Here is a 21,354-nt window from a genome sequence, read left to right as displayed (position 1 = left end):
CCGCTGTTTTGATGGAAAAGCCAACCGATTTCCCTCAGCTAAAACCGAGTCTGAGTTTGGCCAATTTCTGCTTCTAGCACCTGGCCTTTGTGAGGCAAAGTTCCACACTAGCAATTCATGATCTTTGAAACACTCTTTTTCTAGCATCCTTAACTTTTACTACTCTAAAACTTTTCATCTAATACTGTATTTTGACCTTTGTTCTCATGAGTACTTTAGTGCAGGTTTCTGAAGGTCATTTCACAGTCACTCCTGGTAGACCGTCTGCTTCACAACACACCAAGAAAAGCAAGTGGAAAGAATTCAGCAAACCTTGGCCCTCCAACACATAAAGGAGAACTTTTATGCATTGACGCTTGTCCCCAGTACGATCCACATCAATCTGGAACAGAGAGGAATTTGGTTGCAGCAGCCTACACTGTGCAGACTACCAAATGGTGGAAATTCTGAACATATGATCCCAGAGTCTTCTGTCTCCTTCTGTGTAAGCTTGTGGTCTCCACAGTTGTGCTTGTGTTCATGGACACTTCCCTTGGTGCTCACTGTATTTCCTGACAGTCCTAATTTGATTTAATTTGTAAAGATTTTCTTTGAAAAGTAAAATAGTCATCCAGCATCATCTTTATTTGTTTTCAAACAAGAGTTTTGAAGCACAGAGCCCTATAGAATAAGGGCCACTTCCACAATCTTCCTGCATTTTATGTTGCCAGAATCACTAACAGGTCAACAAATAAGCAGTAGGATAATTATTAACATTCTGTCAGGTGATAGTGGGAGCCTGAAGTTAGAATTTGGGTCCTTATCTTAAATAGTCTGGTCTTTTTGTTGTTCATAGTGATCTAGCTTGACTGTTTTGGATCAAATCAGAACGTGCTGCTGTTATCCTACTTTTTTGTCTCCAAGAAACACAAAGCAGCTTAGGATATAGTCCAGCGTGGATGCCCACAAGCCTAAGATTACAGCCATCTTACACAGGGCTGCAGAAACAGGGCGATGTTCTTCACCACCTTGATTCTCCAACCCTGCAGATCAATAAGACTGCTGATGTTGCCTGTTTCTCTGCAACACTCCAAATAGGAAGAGAAGGAGCCTGGCATACCAGCATTATATGTTGTACCCTGGCAGACCCAGTTTCCTCTCTTCCCCTTGGCATGTCCCCTTTAACTCTTCTCTAAGTTTAGTCTTATGACATCTGAAAAACAGTCAGTTCTTTCTGTACTGGCTACATGAGGGAGGGGGCAGCTCTGGGGTTGGAGCTCTTTCCAGCCTTAGATTGTTCCAGCCTTAGATAGCCTTAGATTCCAGCCTCTTTTATATTGTTTATTTATTTTATATTGTTAATTTTAATTTTATATTGTTATTTTTGTATTTTATTGTATTTTATTGTGTTGTAAGCCACCCCGAGGCTTCAGCAAGAGGCGGCATAGAAATGTTTTAATAAATAAATAAAATAGATCTAGGAATCTGAAGAATCTTCATGAGATGTCAGCTGTAAAGTTGCACCACTGCACCAATTGAACAATGGTCTCTATTGGTGATGTTTCTCAAGTTGCTTAGAAGGGTAGGGCCCAATGCAACCAAAAGTACCCCTGCTTCAGTGAAAGACATTTAATCACATGACACAGCAAGTCTCCCCCACTGAAATCAAAGCACTGTTTTATTTGCTGAGAATAATAACCCACAGGTGTTGTTGCTTTATCAATGCATAGGCTGGTCAAAGCAGTTTACAGTATGAACATTTCAAATGGAGCACACCTTTCAAATATAGTGTGGTCATCAAAAGGCTGCCTTTTGTAAAAGAGGTCATTTGACCATCTCATAATTATTATTTTTATTATCACCTTTTCTCTGCTAGCAAGGAACCCAAGGTGGCATACAACATCCTCCTCCTCTGCATGTTATTCTCCCAGCAGCAACCTTGTGAGGTAGGCTAGGCTGAGAGTAGAAGATGAACCCAAAGCCACCCAGTGAGCCCCAAGACTGTGGGAACAGAAGAACCCAGATTTCCTGAATCACCATCCAACACTGGGTTATAATGACCCCGAGTGACATTAGCTTGGGCACAACACTGTGTGGGAAGTTAAAAGAACCATTCTCAGCCACCCTTGGTGTACTGCTGCCATAAATATTGCGACAGAAGTATGAGGAAGCTCCTTTGAACCTGGAGCCAACCCAGTCTGGCCTGTACTACTTTGTGAATGATTATTGTATTAATTTGCATTTAAGTGTTAATTATATTGTCACCACACACACACACACACAAACACACACACACCAAGCATGCACACTTCCTTCTCACCTTGTAGTTTGTATCTGCACCTCTGAGTATCTGCTAAAATATGATTTAAAAAAATTATCAGATAGATTGTAACACGCAAAAGCTTATAAGACAACCTATTGCTTAGCTTTTAAGCTGCCACAAAATTTGTTATTGTTTTCCTGGAAGGAAACATGGGATCTGTTAACAGCATAGTCAAGAAATTTGGGAAAGTCAAGTAAAGATCCCATCCTGCACCCATCTTGCTTGGAGGATCCTGTGGGCAGCTGTTTTGCCAACATGTATACAGAGTGCTGGAATGGATGGACCTTTGTTCTGATCCAGAATGAATTTTCTTGTTCTTGAAGAGACTGGATGGGTAGCGGGGGAATGGTATAGGCTACTCTATGTGCCAAATAGATATATAAAGCTAATTGTTGTAAAAACATGAAAAGATTGCATGTTCTATTTGTCTCTTTACATCTAAGCCTCAAGAACACTCCTGCAGTAACCATTTCTTCCCAAGCAGTAGCTTTAATATAAACATTTCTCCTACCATATTGTACCAGAAGACAAGAAACTGCTGATTAAGAATGACCTTAATACTGTGTAGAAGAAAACTGACAGAATGCTGAAGACAAAATGTTTCTTCTATGAAGCGTTTATATAAAAACAAAGCGCACACAAAGTGACTTACTGGAAGACAAGAGGAGTCCAACACATACAGAAATCCAGTATTGTCGTAACAAATTCCACACAGAGATGACTGTCAGTTTCTATGCAGGCAGAAAAGCACCGTGGTCTCGACAGGAAAAGATTATTAACCTTATAGTTCACAGTCAGAGCTCAGAAAGGTCTTGTTAAATTACACGGTACTGAACTTCCTTCTACCTATCTTCCACAGAGAATTCTAATACTATCTTATTGCGTAGAAAGACTTAATGGAAAACAACAAAGTTATTGGAAAGCTAAGTCTTCCATTGAAATCCACAGATGGAAGCACCACAGAGAAAAGGCTGCTATGGCAACCTTAGCTGGGTTTGCAGAGAGAGTTATGACTGTTGCCATGAAAGGGTCTTTTATTATAGGATTGCCTAATTGCGGATTGCAAGGGACACTCAATGGGATACTGAAGAGATGCATGCCATGTTTCATGAAATGAGATTAAGCAAAGCAATCTGAGTAATAAAAAAGCTCCTGCAAAGCACTGTAGATGTGTTGATGGGTATGGGACCATATTTTGCAGATGGTAAAATGTAAAATATTTTTACAGATGGTAAAGGGGAAATGGACTATCTCAGCCTTCCCCAGCCAAGTGCCTTCCAGATGTTTTGACTAGAGCTCCCAGGATTCTGGACCAGTGGTCCTGCTGGCAGGACTAATGAGAGATGAAGCCCAAAACATTCAGAGGGTACCAAATTGGGGAAGCCTGTATTGAATCCTCTTTTCCTTCAACTTGCATCGCTTTGGCTGCTAAAGTTTTTGAAGACCCCAGAGAAGGGTCAGGCTATATTACTGGCCAGATTATTCACTTGGGATGCAGTTAAAATTCTCTTTATAGTTCCTTCCAGGTGTTATATCTTCAAGCAATCTGGACCAGGGAGAAAAAATAATTTTGGCAACCCTTCTGTCCGCTCCACTCTCCAACATCAGAGTGCAAGTTTTTTTGAAGTCTTTGCTTACCATAAAAACTATGTTCACTGATAGCTGTTTAAATAATATACTCACAGAAGACTTTCATGCTCCTGCCCCACAGCATCTGTAATATGTGGGAAGTCTTGGTTTTGGAGTTACTGTCCGATGCTGTTTGATTCAGGCCTGCATATGTTTGACTACACATACAGAGCTCGACTTCTGAGTAGACATTCAGCAGCCTCTTACTTGGAATGCTGTTTCGAAGTGTTGTTCAGCGATTTAGTTCTGCATTCCTTTGAGATAAAAATGTCTCCTCACTTCACTGGTGGTAGTGGAAAAACAATAAGCCAGTGAGTGGTGGTGTGTTGTGTGTGTGTGTGTGTGCATACATCTGTTATCACAGTCCTCAGGGTTAAAAAAGTCATGCACCTCTAGTTTAAAGCACTAAATAGAAAAAAAGAAAGTTTCAATTGAGCCCAGAAGGCAACTGGCAATCCAGACAGAGCCTTCAGCTTTGAGGGGATGTGATCCCAATATCCTGGTGTTGTGACTGGAGTATCTTGGCATTGTGAATCCTGTACAGTCCATGCACTGCTGCCGATTGGGTGCACATAACATGCATGAAGGCAGCAGAAACCAACTGAATCAAGAACAAAATCCAAGCCACCCTACCTAAAGTAGACACTTGAGATCTAGAGAATTTGGAGTCTGCATCAGTGGAAGTGGAGAGGCAAAGAAAGATTTTCTTCTGCTAGCACAGAAAAGGAAAATTTGCCTGTTTTTTCCTCCCACTGAGGTCTGCCTGGTGCCAATGTTACACTCTTTCCGGCACCAGGTAAAGACCTTTTTATTTGACCATTATTTTAATAACCAATGGTTTTAGATGTTTTAGGATTTTTCCCTTCACAATGCCCAAGACCAACATAACAGGTATTGAAGCATTATGATTGCTTTACAGCTCATCATTACAGGAACATTCTCTCATTTAGAAATGGTGCCTGGGTATGTTTGCTTTCCTTTGCCCACGCCCGTCTGGTTTTCCTCTTGCATCATGCCTTTTGCTACTGGAAGCCCAAGGGCAAGGACAGATTCTCTTGCTTTTGGTGCTACATAAGCAATTCAGGGAGTGTTTTTGGCTGACACACAGGACATTCTTGTTATAAATGCATGTGCATATATTGGGGTCCAGCAGCGCTCGGTTGGCTTCCTTAGCCATTTCACAATTATAGTTGTTTGCAGTATGCCATTCTTTTTGTTGTAACCTGCTGACTTATGGCAGCCTTGTGAATGAAAGCCCTCCACAGCCTATTGTCCTTGACAGCCCTGCTGAACTCGTACAAACACAATGCTGTAGGTTCATAATGCAATCAACCCTTTTACGGTTTTCAAAACTTCCTAATAATTTCCATGCTGCTAACTTCATATCAGCTTTCGATGTGTCTTAAGCTGGTATGGACTCATTCAATAATTTGGAGAGAAGTCTAAAGATAGCATCACATGAGAGTAGGATATAAATATTGCACACATGCTCATTAGCATTAACAATACAGTAAAAAGAATTTAAGGGAAAAAAGCCAAATGTTTATTTGTTGATTTGGGAGGAGGAGGAAGGTTGTATCCTAATCACTGAGGTGGGAACATTCAGTTCTGTTTTGCAGTGGAAAGTATGGCCAGAGGGTGGGAATAACGATTGCTCATTTTCCAGACTCAAGTCTGAGGTAGGGTTAAGGTTAATAGCTTAAGATTGACAATTCCCCCACAGTCACACTGTTGTGTTAACTCTGTGTTAATTTAGCCCACCTTGCTATGACGTGCCTATTTCGGGATATACCTCCCTCCCTTCCTCTCATGAACAACAGCTAAAACTGAGTAGTATTTTGTAGAACACAAACAAGTAAACACCTTCTTCAACAGATAACTGCATACAGTTTTTGTGTTCTGCCCAGAATCTACCACATTAATTTCTGGAAACAATGCCATTCCAAAATGCCAAAATCACATTGGCATTCCATAGACTTTGCCTGCAAATGATACAGGATAAATAAGAACAAATTACTCATTGGAACAAGCCACCACCTGTAGAAGCGTATGCTCCTGTAATTTACATGCAGCACTACCGGCCTTGCATCTAGAACATCTGCATTCATTGTCGCCAAGGCAAGCATACTAGGAAATTGCAAAATTTCCAGCTGATTTCCAGGGAACTAGACATACCAAAATAGTCAGGAAAACTAGACCAAATCATTGTGGAGAAAGGAGGGGACAGGCCTTGCTTTGCTTTGCTTGACTCCCACCACTGATTATTGTTTATGGTTTTGGTTATTACTTTATACTTTGACCCTTCATGTGTTCAGTGGTTACAGAGAACATACTAATTAGTTGCTTTTGAGAGTTTTTCCTATGACAACAAGCCATACATATTAGGATCAATGTCTAGGATTGGTGGAAAATGCATCATTCTTGGTGGGCCGGGGCAGGGCAGGGCAAAGCCCTCTTTGTCGAGGCCTTTAAAGATCTCCCTGGTCATTCAGCAGCCTCATAGGTTTATTCAGGTGTCTTTTTATTGTATTTTAATGTATTTCAATGTTGATTACTTTAAAATGCTTTAATTGCTGTTTGTATTTTATTGCTTTTAAATCCTGTTGTGAACCTCCCAGAGAGCTTTGGCTATGGACTGTATAGAAATGTAATAACAAAAAATCATCAACATCATCCATGCTGTGAGTGTGTGTGCATAGCAGGGTGTACCACACATGCAAGATCAGGATATCAGAACAGGAAATGCAGCCTAGCCTTAACTTGACTGCTATTTCTCTAGTGCATGGAAGAGAGGGAGTGCTCGGGACTGCTAGTCTGGGAGTGCCCTCTGTGTTCCCCTATCATGTGCAGCAATCTCCCCGCACTTTCTTTCCTCCCTCCAACACACTGAGATGAGACCCGGAAGCACAGCCTTTTCTTACTATAGTTTAACGGGTAACAAAGTAGGTATCTAAGTAGGATTCTCCTTGAGATATGGGAGATGTACCTGCCCTTGTGAAGAGTTGAGTCCAAACTGGAACTGCCTCTCCTTTCCCTTTCAGAAAGAATCTGATTCCACCCTCAGGGCAGCCCCTGCTGCCTCCAGGAATTCCAGACTCTTTATGATTGGCCTGCTCACTTCATCTGTCATCACTTTACAGGATCAAAGGTGTCCCCTCCACAATCAGACATTTCTGAAATGTCTTCCTCCTTTTCCAAGACTGGCTTGTTCTCATACTCTGAGTATCTTCACTATGCAACCTTGAAACTGCAATCATCTGCCCCTCTGCCTCCTCCTCATGATCGGATGAATCTCTCTGAGCAGACTGTGATGTGTGAAAGGTGGGGCCCCTCTCTACACCCCCTACTAGCCATCAGTCCAGGAAAAAGCTTGTACTTCATGTTACTGAATGTGTGAGCTGACCTGGGATTGCTTCCATGAGCCAAAGGCTTTATTCAATAGCATACTTTCTTCTGGTTGTCTGGCAAAGCTCCCTCCTATTGACTGCATTTAGAAAGGAAGTGCTACAGCTACACTAATTGTTAGGGTAGCACAGTCAGGGTGGGGAACTGCTTCCTAGTTGGGAGTATTGAACCCCAACTTGACCCTGCCCTTGGAAGATGAATGATTTCAGGGCTCTATCTATGGGGAATATGAAGCATTTTTACATTGCAGTGCTGGAAAATATTCTTATGATAAAACATAACATGTAGAGAATCAGGAAAGTACTAGCTGTAGTATGTGGATTCTAGAAGTCCATAACTAAGTCATGCAAATAAGTCTATGGAAAGTCTAGCAAAAGAGCCTGCACAACCCAAGAGATCTTCTGGAGGTGGAGTTGGGGCAGGAGTCACTTTTCTCATGCAACTTTCTTCCAGCAAGGATGTCTTTGGATCCTAGGATTGTTTTCATTTCTTCCATTTTCCATAATCATAACCACTGTGGTCTAAAGATACCTTCTTGATAGTATATATCAACCAAGGATACTAAGGGCATGTGAGGGACCTCATGGTCAATTACCTAGAAATCTAAACAATACTACAACAGTGGCCACAACGTTCTTCTTTCATCCCTTTGAATCTGGAAGTCACAATGGAATTTCTCTCCCAGACTAATTCTAGTTCATCTTCAGTGCTTGGATAACTCTCTTCTCTTTGCTCTGCTTGCAGTCAAAAGACCAGATGGTCCAAGATCTCCATCTACATATTTTTTATATCTGCCCTACCAATATGGCAGGGTTTATGTTAACATTTTTTTACTTAAGAGAGAACATTTACTTTGAACATTTAAGAAGCATTTTACATCAGAGTAGTAGAGAAAAGGGCTGTAGCTTCATAGCCAAAGGCTTGGGCTGCTTGTCTTGTATTTAAACGAACTACTTAAAATTAAGCTCATTTTGAATTGATACACTGCTTGGGGTGACCTATTTTATCTATAACATCAAAGACATTGAATATGTTCATATATGTTGAGACTCTAGAGTGTGAAAATGGATTAGATTTTGTACGTGGTCAATTGCACACATATTCAGAGTTAGTTCTTTGATATCAAAGAGATGGACTTCCATGAGGGCTGTCCATATCCAAAAGTAACTGGTATACAGGTGGGAGCTCCTAACCCACTTGCCTCTAAAAGTGACAATGTTATATAAACACACTAATCGGAAAACAGAATATATTGAATGACTTGGCTAAACTTGGCAAGGAATAACCATTTCTAAATGGGATCTAAAGTTCAACACTGAAAATTAACAGTATCTCACTGAACTCAGAGGGACTGACTTACATAGGATTGCACTGATAGGACTGCAAACTTAAATTTGTTCACTAGTAGTACATCTATATTGAACACAATGGAGTTTACATCTCAGTAATTTATGCATGGGCTTGCACTGCAGGGCTCCCCATTTACATGGGAGAAAAATCAATTGAATAAATTTGGGGTTACTTCTGTCAATACTTATAAATATTTTACCCAGTGAAACAAGTTAGACTGTAAGCCACTTTTAGCTGGCACACCAAGTGTGAAACACACATGATATGCTGGACTGAAAAAATGAAGAAGGCAAAATATTGAAAGAACTGAAGATAGCTTACTTGCCAAACTACATTTTGCTTGAGAGTATCAAACAGCTTGCCCCAAAGAAACCATACCCTTTATACTGACAGACAGTCTATTCTACTGAATGTCAAAAATGGTATGTGTCATTATATTCAATCAGGCCCTAAAATAGAAAGCAGAACAAAGGCGGCTCACTGGCACACTTTAGATTAATTCCTTGGAAAAAAAAATCACATTCCAGAGTGGTCTGACTGTGATGGAAATTCCATTTTTGAGAGCTTATGGATTCAGTTCTTATGCACGCTTTCCACTCATACTGCAGCAAGGCTGTAATCGAAAATAGACAGAAGCCAATGAACAAAGAGGTTAATACTGAATAAGTAAAAGAGCAAAAGATTATGAGAATAAGGTACAGATGAAATGAGGAGGGGTAACAGATAGCCTGAAAAACCAATGAAGCAGCTGCAGATTTGTGTGTTATATGAATTTTTAGTACAGATGCTGTTTTTAATTTAAAAAAATGAAAGTTACAATACAAATCACACACTTTATTCAGTAGTATTTGTTCCTGCTGTGCTGGAGGCACCTTTGCCAGTCCTCCCTGTTGTTGAGGGATGCTTTGGAAAAGAGGCCATTTAGATGCCTTGTTCAGTTCTCATTGGCCAGAGAATAATGAAATAACAATAACAATAATATGAAGCCACAGGATCAGATCCTGAATATCCTGCAGGATCAGGAGACAGCATTGCCAATTTCAGTAGGTCTTGACCCCAGAATTCCAGATGTATCTTAGGGTCAGAACTGAGGATCTCTCTGAAAAGAGTGAAGGGGAGACAAGCAGCCAGTGAATCAGCAATGTTGATCCTCTACCAATCTCATTGTCACTTAGAAAAAGAAAAAAAAAAAGCTTCTTCCTGTGCTGAAACAGGGCCAACTCAGTTTAAAAATGTACTGATATGGTGAAGCCACTTTCTGAGAAGAGTTCTGCTTCCAATCTCCATCCTTCTCACACACACTCAAATACTGAATGTTCCAATATAATGTGATAAGATTGGCAGAAATAGAACATGATTGGTATACAATTTTGGCAGGATTTGCTCATGAAACCAGCAAAATAACAAGGCAAGTGATTAATTTGTCTCCAACTGTGGGTCTGTTGTTGCTATCTAACAAAAAATGGCAAGGACAAAGTATGGGACAAAGAATTACTGACTTTACAATGGGCAGAAGCCTGCACAGAAGTTGTAGCCTACTGGAAAGGCACATACAGGCCCAGATTACAGCAATGGTATCCCAGGGTTTGGTCAATCACTCTTATGGAAAAACTGACCCAAGGCAAAAGACAGCTAGAAACATTAACCATAAGGAAGACCTCTATACAACATGACATCAAGTTATAACTTACATGATTAGATGCAAGGAAACAAAAAAGCCACTGCAGATTAATAGCCAATTATGAAAAGATCATTAGGATAAAACGATATGAAGGGATAAATTAATAGTTTATAGGAGAGGCAATTTCTGTAATGTTATATAAGAGATTGATGACAGACAACAGTCAATGTATTCCCACATGGTTTTATTGTATGTTGATGTTTTATTTGCAGAAATAAATATATAAATGATGAGGCTTTGGAAAGATAAGAAAAGACAACAGTAGAGACAGGGGAATCCTAATAACTTCCAGGATGGTTCAGAGTCACAATTCCAATTCTTCTTCCAATTCCTCAGGATCAGCGTAGATTAGATCGTATTATAGTCATTGTACAGTCATTAGAGACCTAATGATTGACTCCCACATTTGGTGAATTTTACCTTGGTGGTGAGATCTTTCTCCCTCTTGCTTGGCCTCCTTGAAAAATTGTGTGTGCCCTCCCCCAGTCATGCCAACTCTAACAGACTTAGTGCCAGACTTGCATGAACTAACCTGCATTCAAGACTACAGCATGGCCAGGTCGTTGTGATACCTGGTCACTGTCCAGTTTCACATTAGCTAAAGCATAACTACTGCTTTTCAGGCAAACTCTTCCCCATCTCAGACTGAGGCATTCCTATAGACCCATTTGTAATGTTGGTCCTGCCTCCACCAATGGCAGGTTGGGCAGTGGGGCATGGAGAAAAGTGGGCCTTGATACTTCTGTGCATATGGTGGGAGACTGATCTTCTTTATGGGGAGTTAAAAGGGGAAGTAGCTCTCCTACTAAGGCTGGGGAACCTCTCATCCTCCACATGTGAGGTCGTGCAGAACTTATGATCCTTTTCTATTGTCTAAGCTTGCTAGGGATTATGGGACTTGTAAGTCAAAACATAAGTCTCCAATCTGACCACTACTCTGTAGAGTATGAAAACTGCAGGTTCCAGCTGAATCACATGCTAATTTCAATCACCATCACCACCCCTCCCCTTTTCCAGGAAAAGTTCTTTAAGGGATAAAAGGAATCATCAGTATTTTACTTCCAGGAACATAAACATAACAGCATCAACTGAAAATGTAATGAGAAAAAGCCAATAACCACTGCAATTTGTGCTTCATAAATTGTTTAGCACTGTTACGTTTTACGGGGATTCAAATTTTAGGAACAGCTAGTGAAGCTTTACATACGGCGCCCCAGGCTTCCTTCTAAATGCTTGCTAAGAAAGGCTTCTGCATTTCTTACCATTCTAAACCAAGGAAGGGCCCTCTCAAGCAATCAGAAAATAATAATGAAAAATAATGCTGTAGTAATTGACGTTTCTGTTCCTTTTGTCTTATTAGAGGAAAACTAATTTTGTTCCTTGAATAATCCATGTCTAAACACCACATATTTCCAATGTAGATGTTGGGAGGGGTTGATATTATTATTATTATTATAGTTTGGGATGGGTAAATTAAATTGTCCCTCCTGGGACTTCTATCTTGTGGCTACTATTATATTTATGCAAGGCTGAGGCATACTATTTCAAAGTGACCCTGCTTACATCTAGCAGCTACATGTTTCTTAAATGTTTGTATGCAAATTTAGAAATATAGTTTATGAGTCTAGTTTGAGTAGCATTGAGACAAATAAGAGCCAATTTGTACTTATGTGGACATCTTGGAATTATAATCTATATCTAAGGGGAGGTACTTTTGCTACATAATACTGGTCCAGGGAGCAGTTATTTAGTTATGCATTTATTATTTTTATTATAATTCTTCCCCTTCCCCCTTGGCTTCATGGCTGAGTGTGGGTTAGAACATAGGTCTGAGTCCCAGTCCAGGGATCTAATCAGTGTGCCACACTGGTTAAGCCTTCCAATAGGAAATCGAAACTGCCCTGGCTCCCCATCAAATGAATTATGTACAGCAACATCACGAGCACTCAAAGAAGAATGTTCACAGAAGTGAGTAGGCAGAATCAAGGTGACCAAAGCTCTGCCTGCATAGCAATATCATTATCACTCATCTCACTCCAATGGCCCTAAAGGGACATGAAGCAGAAAGGGGGCAGCAGATGTTCTCCAGCTACCAGTGGAGCATCTCTCCACAGCAGGAATTCTGGGACTGAGTCCTATGATCCTATCCCATGCCTAGCAAGAAAACATACTTAAACCGTTGAAGCTTTTTACAGATGGTCAGATCAGTCTGTTCTCATTCTGTAATTCTTTTGTGAGTTTTTGTCCATATTTCTATTCTTTTCTGACTCTATATTTATTATTTTTTGTGTAAATGCATCTAAATACATATTTTAAATATATTTATTTCAATTCTCACATTTAAATTGTTGAGAAGCGGCAAACCATAGGAACAATTATGAAGCATAAAAGCAAGCATATAACTAAGTTTCATTCTTCATGATAGACTGAGATTCATATCAGGTTTCACATATCAGGTCACCTGTTCTTCCCTGCAGTGGAGGGCAGGACACGTTCCAGTGGAGAAAAGCTCAAGTAACCAAACTTCAGGTTGGATGTCAGGAAGTACTTCTGGATGGTTAGGACCCCTAGGATATGGAATGGGCTTCCAAGGGAGGTGATTGAGGCCCCATCAGTCAGGGTGTTCAAGAAAAGATTGGACAATTACATGTTGGGGATTACATTAGAGGAGCTGGCTGGGGCCGGGGGTCAGAATAGATGGCCTGAGAGGCCCCTTCTGATTTGCTTTGCTTCTGTTTCATCAATGTCTGATTCTTCAGAGACGTTAGCATTGCTACAGGGGTACAGAAATCCATAGTTTTGGTTTCTCCTACATTTTTATTTTTATTTTAGTTCTTTACTTCCATCTCTTCCCAATATGAATAGCTTCATGAATTTTGGTAAATTCTGGTCAAAGACAGAGGAAGCAAACGCCATCCATTAATAAATGCAGTTATTCCCAGCATGGAGAGAACCAACCCTGCCCTTTAGCAGCTAAAGATGAGGACCCTGTCAGAAAGACAGAAAGAAAGACAGACAGACAGACAGAAAGTCTTGTCGAAAAGTGATGACGGGAGCTTATCAAAACACAACCACCGCTGAATACACAGGAATTCAAACCCAGAATTCAAGAGCAAGCATACAAGACCTTCATAAGTGAATCAGCCATTTTTGGATTATCCCACATTTGCTTTATTTATTTATTTATTTATTTATCACATTTTAGTGGGACAGGGTTTGGTTGTTGGTCGTATTGCGATGAGTATGGAAAGTTTTCTGAATTTTGGTAACTTCTTATCAAATCTATTCTGAAACAAAATTCTTACACATCTCTTTATGGGAAGCATGTTTTAGGCTGTGATTCTTTGCCTAAATGGGAACCACATCCAAGTAAACATGCACAGGATTTTCCTTCAAAGCTCCAATAAGTAACACAATGCAAAATTTTAGCATGGTAACCCTGACCTTGTGTTACAATGTAAGTGTTGTGTGTTAAGAAATAGTCTAAATCTAATGTGGCATTAAAGAGACTTAAAATAAATGAAAAATTGCCACAAATCTCCTTTCATTAATGTAAAGATATATTGTTTAAAATTTATTTACAATATTTTCTGAGTATTAGCCCATAATATTTTGTCCATTTTTCTTCCTTTAAAATCTGTAAAAAGATCCATTGATTTTAAAGGTGTCTGTCTCATTCAATTTCTGTCTTCCATCCACTTTCCAGTATGAACTGAACTGGACCTAACTATAAAAGACAGTCAATTTTCTTTGCAGTAATCTTTAATATTTTTCATCAGTATCTTGCTTTTCAGATAAAGTTCTAGCTTTGCAATCGGAATCACTCATCAATGAATAGCTAATAAGATTACAGTGTTGACTTTCAAAAGTAATCACAAATAATAGAATCTATCGTATCACCAATAAATGTGAGATGAGGAAAGATGGGAATCCTGAGTATACTTGTGTGAATGTGCCAAGTATTTTTCTCCCAGGCAAAACGAAAGGGTGAATGGGTGTTGAGATTCAGAATAAGCTGCTCCTTGAAACAGAGAGCATGTTTACTACATGTAAAGAAGGAGGTTTTGATTTAAGATTATGTTGGTGAATTTGTTTTGAAAGCCACTGATTTTTACGTTGTTGTTTTACTTTGAGACCAGAGGGGGAATGTCTGGAAACAGCACATTGCATGCTTCATTCTAATAGACCCAACTAATGTCCTAAACTGTAAAAACACAAATGCTATGCAGGCATTCAGCCTGCACATGTGAGGGCTAAAAGGAAGGGTTGGGTTTGGAGTTCAAGCCTTCTTTATGCCTTGCTGTTCAATATGCCAGAGCCATGAACAGGGAGGATGGGACACTGGGCTTACATGTTCCCACCATCCTTTTTTAGCTGTCCTTTGCATTGGCCAAAGGCCTCTATAGGTCCACAGACATACACTACTATGCGAAGTAAGCATGCCATATCAATAACAATAGCTCAGCCTGAACATGGGTGCAACATGCAAAAGCCCCCACCCTTACAATCCAGGCCCTAAAGTGCTTCACCTGAATCTAACTTAGAGGCTGCCAAGGAGCCTCTTTTCAGAGTTTGAAAAGGGAACGATCGATGTGTTTTTGTAATAATAGAAGGAAAAAAGTCTTGTGTTGACTTGGCTTGGAGAACAATGACTGTTATTGTTTTCCAAACATTTAATCTTTAACACAATTGTCTGTATTTTTTGAATTTACTGTAATTTCCCTCTTACTGTTTACAATTCACCTATCTACCCTGCCTTACAGCCGGGCATCTTAGTTTAATGTGCCATGCATATGGTAAAATGGACTGTAAGCTACAAATCTTACGCCATAATAAATGTGTTGGTCTTTAAGGTACCACAAAGCAATTCATTGATTTTAAGGAATATACAGTCACTCGCATGCAAAGTGGCCAGATTTTTTAAAGAATGTTTCATGAAAGAGGAGGCTGGCAGTCAATACTAGCCTTGATAGCTGCGTGCTGCCTCCTTCACCAGAGGTGGCATGCCTGCATACTTCAGGTGTTGAGGAGCTTGGCCAGGAGGAAGTCTTGAACGCATTCTGCTTGAGGGTTCTTGTGGGCAGTTGGTTTGCAACTGTGTGTGTGGGACACTGGGTTAGATGAACCTCTGGTCTGATTCAGCAAGGCTTTCCTTATCTTCTTATGTTCTCATGCCTTTAACAGTTTGGTTGAAGATTGGACCTTTCTTCTCTGTCACTAAGTCACAGGGGACTTGCATCCCCTCGCCCTGCCACTCTATCCAAAATACCCAGTGTCACCACCAGATGCATCACTATACAGCCAGAATAAACTGTTACGCAGTACAGAAATGCCAGCTGTGCTGAGTGACAGGGATGAGACTGGGGAAGCCGAAAATGAGTCACAGATGAGCACATGAGTCACAAATGAGCTAGCCATGTCAGAATAAACTGCTTCTAATAAGTGGCAGTATGTTTTTACACTAGATCTAATTTGTCCATTTATTGATCTTTATTGACTTATTTGGAACATTTGTCCCATGCTCTTCTCATAGACCGTTCATTGTCTCGTTAGTTCGTTTGTTCACTTGGTCATCCATTCGTCCGTTCCCTTGTGCAGCTGTTGATTTGTTCATCTGTTTGTTTGTTCACTTGTTTGTCCCTTCGTTTGTTCACGCGTTTGCTTGTTTTATATAAATTGCCCATCGATTGTGACTTGATAACAACATTTTGATCCACCAAGATAGCCTCCAACTAGCCAAAAGATGCTCCCAGAAAGGGTTTTAGGGCTTATTATCAGTGGAAACACCACCAGCATTCAATCTAATCCAGTGGAGCTTTCTGAGGATATGCTGGGGGTACCAGCATGGATCTATTCACCTGGTAAGCAAGCTTTGCTCCTCCAGTGGTTCTAGTGGTTAGGACTGCTCTCTTAAATTCTCACAGAGATATATTCACCTGGGGTTTGCATGATTCAGTGAAAGGAAGGGTGAACAGTCAAGGAGGCTGTTTTTCTGCACTTTAATTTAGAGTTTCTTCTTCCATTATACAAACCTATGGTTTCTTCTTACACAACAAACATAATAAATGCACATTCATCTCTGCTTATCTAGCAACTGAAACAACAAATCAGTTGATGAGGGGTGAGGGATGATGAGAATTCTAGTCCTGAAATATCTGGATAACACCTGGACTGACTCTTTATTCAGTAGCTTCTTATGACTCTATTTATTATGATTAACACATGGAAATACAACAGCCCATAAAGTGGAGTAGTATCCTCCAAGACAGTACAGTGCAGTACACAGTACTCAACATTAGAACAGGGCTGGGGAACCTGTGGCCCTCCAAACATTATAGGATCCACCTCCTAGCAGTCCAGGCCAGAATGGTCAATGGTCAGGGATGCTGTAGTCAAACATCTGGAGGTCTCAGGTTCCACACTGCTGCAACATGGGAAAGAGGAGACATACGACTGCTGGTTTAGTGGTGTCCACTAAATCCAAGAAAAGATGCATTCTCAACCTTGGAAAGGCAGTGATGCAGACCGAAGGCCTCTTCAGATATTCCACTTGCTGTGTTAAAAGAATGCAGGAAGAGAGGAATGCTACAACCCATCCTTCTCCATTGCTGCATCTGTAGGCCTGCTCCTGTGTAGGGTGATGGTCTGAAGAGGCGTTCCTCCTGTATCAGTGGGGATACTCCATGTGATACAGGAAAATCAGTCTGCTTCTGACCATGATACAAAGATCCACCACATCCTTTCTTGCTTGGGGCAAGACTTCCTGAAGACCACTCTCTTATACAAGCTTTCCCAAAGTCTTCTGGGGGAGGCCTTTCTTGGGGCCCCACCACTATCAGATGCACGTCTGCTAGGCCATCACCACTCTCAGCTTCTTGGACTCCCTGCTGGGGGAAGCCATGTTGGCTCATCACCATTGTCTTTCCGTCAATAGCAAAGGCATTTCATTCAGGCAAATCTTTGGTATATGAGCTGAGAGGTTCTACTTAGTTGGATGTTATCTTTTGTTGAGCTTCTGACTATGTCTTTGTGAATCCACTGTTATGCCCTGCTCTAAGCAAGCTTCCTTTTTTAATCTGTACTGCATTGCTTTTGACTGCCTTGAACACTGTTGCTGGCAGAAGTGGTGGGATACAAATTAAATAAATAAATGGTATAAAAATGAAATCGAACAGCCAGATCTAAAGTCCACTCACTGCTACATTATTACACTCATTTAAGTAGTACCAAATGCCTTCTTTGCCTTGTATATATATCTACCTGTGCCTATTTTTACAGGACAAATGACTTCTTATTCTGTCCCTTAATGACTTTCAGAAGCAATGATTTGCAGGAAGTTTGCCCCAGGTATAATAACCTCCATAGATGGGATGCTAAATAAGCCAAGAAAAGCCAGTGCTTTCATGCACAGATGGCAGGGTGAAATTATGCCTTTATCCTCATTTCATGACAGGCAGGCTAAAAGGTGAGCTAATTTTACAATCTTCTGATACAACTTTATGGGGTTCTGTTGTTCAAGAGTTGTTTCTGTCAGACAAAAATTGCTGTGAATATTCTGCAGCTCCACTGTCTGCCCTTTCGGATAAAAAATTACAGCTGCAACATATCCAGTGGCACCCCCCCCATCTTTCATTTTTCTGTTGCTATAGCGATGTGTGAGGCACCAAATCTGTGCCATGCCTCAAAAAGTGTTCCCACTCACTGTGTTTAAGGGAAGTTTTTATTTTCGTCAATCACTGTCATGACTCTCGTAAAATTCCTTGAATTTTGAGCAAAGCCACCTTGCTTTTGTTTTTGAGACTCTGGGATCTATTTACTTAATTGCCTTTGCACAGGAAATCAAACAAAGCAAAATGATTCATTTAAAAATCACAACTGAGAAGCCAGCTTTTCCATCACAACACTGAAATGATTTGAAATACAGATGAAACCCATTTTCTCAGTGCATCTTTTCCTTCCTCCTTCAGCCCCCTGCACCCGTCCCCAAGCATTTCCAGGAGTGTAGGCTATGTCTCATGGGGATGCAGGATAGGAAGCACTCACCTGGACTCAGATGGAGAAATCTTCTACCTCTTATTACTGCCTCATTTCAGCCATTCTTCCCTCCTGTCATGTTCTCTGATGAGATTCCCAGGCTTGCACAAGAAATGGCCTGTTTTGGTGGGACTGATAGCTCAGACTCTGAGGATGATGCAAGGATGGCTGAACCAGATCAGCCTCAGAGCTCACACTCTGATAATGGGGTTACTGTTGCAACAGGTAGGTCTGCACCTGCAGACTCCGTCCCACAGTACCAGTCCAAGCCTGTTCTGGATGAAAATAGCTCAAGGACATTTACTGGGCCAAATCTCCCTCCTGCCTCTGGGAATGGAGCAGACGAAGGACAGAAGTGAAGAGAATTGGAAATGGGTGGCCTCTCAGATGGAGAAGGTCAGCCTCTCGAGGACGTGGACCTGAGGGCCCACTGGTGCAGCCTTAGGCTGGACCAATTAGGGGCTCAAAGTGCAGGCACGCCTACTTTCACAGCGTCCCACCTTCCAGAGACAGGCCTGGAAGGGTTGATAAGCAAAGCTTTGGATGAAGGGGGGCAGAGAGGGGTCAACACATCTCCTTGTGTATGCTCAGAGGGTTGTGAATGCTTAGGGTTTTCTGTGTAGAATAAAGGCTCTTACAAGAAGTGCTGCAGAGGCTGTTTTGCTTGGGAGAGGACACCTAGCTCACAACACCTTCTCCTGAAGACCCATGTTCAAGAGGTTTGCTTGCCCTCTGGAGAAGATTTTTGCAGTATATGGAAGGATGCAGTGGGAAGCAGAGGAAGAAGAGAGCTCCATTGTACAACCCTGCCATCTGCTTATACACTGTAGGATTGTAGCCTATAGATTAGAAGGGTCAATCTGGCTCTGATTTGGTTCACCGTGCACCATGGGAGAGGAACATTAAACCTTTCTAACTCCCCATGCACACATTATTATTATTATTATTATTATTATTATTATTATTATTATTATTACTGTTATTACTGTTATTACTATTATTACTTTTCTATGCCGCCCCTTGCCGAAGCCTCGGGGCAGCTTACAACACAATAAGATACATTGAAATACAATAGAACATAATAAATTACCACTAAATACAAAAATACAAAAAATACACTGAGATACAATAATATAAAATTAAAATTAACAGTATAAAATAAGTAAATAAAGAATATAGGAGGAGAAAAGAGAAGGAAGAAGAAGTTGCCCTGGCCAGATCATATATTTTAACAATTGAAATGATGTTTAAATAAAAAGGTCTTTACCTGGCGCCGAAAAACCAGTAACGACGGTGCCAGGTGGACCTCTTTGGGGAGTGAATGCCATAGGTTGGGTGCCACCGCAGAAAAAGCCCTCCTCCGAGTACTTACTCTCCTAATTTCTTTCATGGAGGGTTCCCGGAGAAGGGACTCTCCTGCAGATCTCAAGGGGCGGTCGGGCATATACGGACGTAAGCGCTCGTTCAGGTAGCCAGGGCCCAAGCCGTTTAGGGCTTTATAGGTCATAACCAACACCTTGAATTGGGCCCGGACTTCAATGGGAAGCCAGTGAAGCTGACGGAGGACTGGAGTCATGTGAGCATAACGCCCCGTCCCCGTCAGCAACCTGGCAGCTCTATTTTGCACCAATTGAAGTGTTCGGACCGTCTTCAGGGGAAGCCCCACGTAAAGCACGTTACAGAAGGCTAGGCGGGAAGTCACCAGCGTGTGTGTCACCGTCGCCAGGCAGTCGTACTCCAGGTAGGGGCGCAGCTGATTAATCAGCCGAAGCTGAGGAAGGCGCTCCTCGCCATTGCTGTCACCTGAGCTTCCAAAGAAAGCTCCGGGTCGAGGAGTACTCCTAAGCTACGGACCTTATCCCTAAGAGGGAGTGTTGCACCATTCAGGACCAGGTCAAATCCACCCTCTCCGAAGCCCAATCCACCAACCAACAGGACCTCCGTCTTGTCTGGATTGAGTTTCAGTTTATTGGCCCTCATCCAGCCCATTACCTCGGCCAAGCACCGGTTCAGCACAGCTACTGCCTCACCTGGATTAGTGGAAAATGAGAGGTAGAGCTGGGTATCATCAGCGTATTGATGATTCCGCAACCCACACCTCCTGATGACCTCTCCCAGCGGTTTCATATAGATGTTAAATAGCAAAGGGTCCTCCATTTTTCTTTTAGTGCCCGTTCTGTGGGGATGGGTTGGGGAAGATGATGGTGAGAGATTTAATCCTCACCTCCCAGCATGCAAAAGGAGTCGTGTAAACTGGAGTGGCAACTGCAGAAGATCATTGCATTTCAAGGAGTTAGGTCTGGTGTCACATACCATTTCTCCATTGTGAAAAACCATAGTACTGAACCAAACTTTTCCTGGCAGACTTGCAAGGATGCCCAACCTCAAATATTTATTTTTTAAATCAATTGTATTCCCTTGAGAGATAGATACTAGCCACCCGTCTTTAGGTTATTACTTGCCCTTGAGTGCTTACTCCCCGGCCTAGGCTACTTCTTAGTAGACATGTGCCCAGGTTACACAGATTGGCTTGAACCATAGATACAAATATATAAAACCCCTGGAAATTACCCAGCTATTCAGACTTTGGTGCAGACTGAGATCATGGAAGTGCTGCACAACTGGGCCAGATTGGGATTCATCAATTGCAGTCCAGGGGACCCCAGCAATTTGAACAGATGTAGCAGATTTTGTTCTCTCTATGCTTCTAATTTCTTCTAATTTATTTGTTAGCAAAATTTTTGCAAATTTGCTTGTTCCTTCACTGGAGTGTTCATTGCCTCTAATTCTTCAAAGAACTATTTGCCCTTGGCAAAGCACATGCACATGCCTTCATTTTTTGTTTGTGTTTCTTTTGCTTTAGAAGGAAGAAACCAAGAAAGTTTTGCCATTATCCTCCTTTTATAATATTTTGAGCAAGGCTTTACTAGTCCTGGTGCCTTTCTGCATGCAA

This window comes from Varanus komodoensis, unplaced genomic scaffold, assembly GCF_004798865.1.
Source record: "Varanus komodoensis strain SLA01 unplaced genomic scaffold, ASM479886v1 scaffold11, whole genome shotgun sequence".
Taxonomy (NCBI): Eukaryota; Metazoa; Chordata; class Lepidosauria; order Squamata; family Varanidae; genus Varanus; species Varanus komodoensis.
Note: the sequence above shows the minus strand (reverse complement) of the source record.